Source organism: Cynoglossus semilaevis, chromosome 15, assembly GCF_000523025.1.
Source record: "Cynoglossus semilaevis isolate Cse_v1.0 chromosome 15, Cse_v1.0, whole genome shotgun sequence".
Classification (NCBI taxonomy): domain Eukaryota; kingdom Metazoa; phylum Chordata; class Actinopteri; order Pleuronectiformes; family Cynoglossidae; genus Cynoglossus; species Cynoglossus semilaevis.
Window position 1 is genome coordinate 18069382 of NC_024321.1, and position 1145 is coordinate 18070526.

General features: G+C 48.7%; 1 protein-coding gene across 1 annotated transcript in view; it reads left to right on the forward strand.

Moving 5' to 3' along the window:
• The window catches only part of tenm1 (teneurin transmembrane protein 1), a gene marked incomplete at its 5' end in the record, with an annotated part of 89066 nt that overhangs the window by 18769 nt on the left and 69152 nt on the right, over positions 1-1145 (forward strand). The window lies entirely within an intron of this gene.

Here is a 1145-nt window from a genome sequence, read left to right on the forward strand (position 1 = left end):
GAAGTGTAAAGAGTGTGGGTGTGGGGAGGGGGGGGGGGTGGGAGGTAGGGGGGGGGGGGCATTATACTGAAGCTCAGAACGGACCAATCAGCCAGAGGTCGATGAATGACGGCTAAATATAACCCTCCGCTGTAGAGCAGAGCCCCACGCCACCGACCGCAGCAGCGTCCGTAACCGTGCAGTGACGCTTCGTTTGAAACTTTTTTTAAAGCTCGAGCTTTATTTACACATTTGTTTGTTTTTTTTTATTTGATTTGATTTGATCTTCCGTTAGTTTCCCAGGTGGATAATTAAACGTTCCAGTGATCAACAACAACACAAAGGCAGTGAGGGAGGCTGGGATTTTTTTTTTTTGGACCGTGCCCAGCACCACCACAGTCCTACCAGGGCCTGGATTCAAACCAGCAACCCTCCCAATCCTCTCCCCCCCCCCCAGTGTCAGATCATTAACAACAGTCACGATGCAGCATTCCAAACAGAAACTTCTCGAAGTGAGGAGTAAAGAAACAGAGGGAGGATTGAGTCCCAGATTATAAACTACATTTTCTGGATAATTCCTGCAGATTATAATTCCGTCTGACGTTACAGATTGTGTTGTGTGAAAAGACGGGATTTGAAGGTTTGATCCTGAGACCGACTGCAGCCATCTCGCATCTCCAACACAACGAAAAAAACAAAAAACAAAAACCAAAAACCAACAGTCGTCCTGACACTCGCTCCAATTACCTTCACACTTGGACGTAACCTGACGGAGAGACCGTCCTGTAGACCATCCTGTAGACCATCCTGTAGACTGTCCTGTAGACCGTCCCGCTCCAGTCTCCAGTCTCCAGGATCTGGGCCTGTGGAGACCGGTGGAGTCCGGCGTGTGACCTTGAGCAGCGGAGCTGAGCTTTGGCTCGGTGCTCAGAGCTGTAATTACACTCACTAACACGGACCACCACCACCACCACCACGTGTGTGTGTGTGTGTGTGTGTGTGTGTGTGTGTCGTCCGACTAATTTCAGTCCTTATCAAAGCCTCGGTTCTAAATGTCCTGTGAAGTGTAATGTTGTGGAACAGATACAGGGATTGGAGCTGGGATGGTTAACTCCTGGATGAGATGCAAAGAACACTGCTTTCATACTTGATGAACTGATGATTAT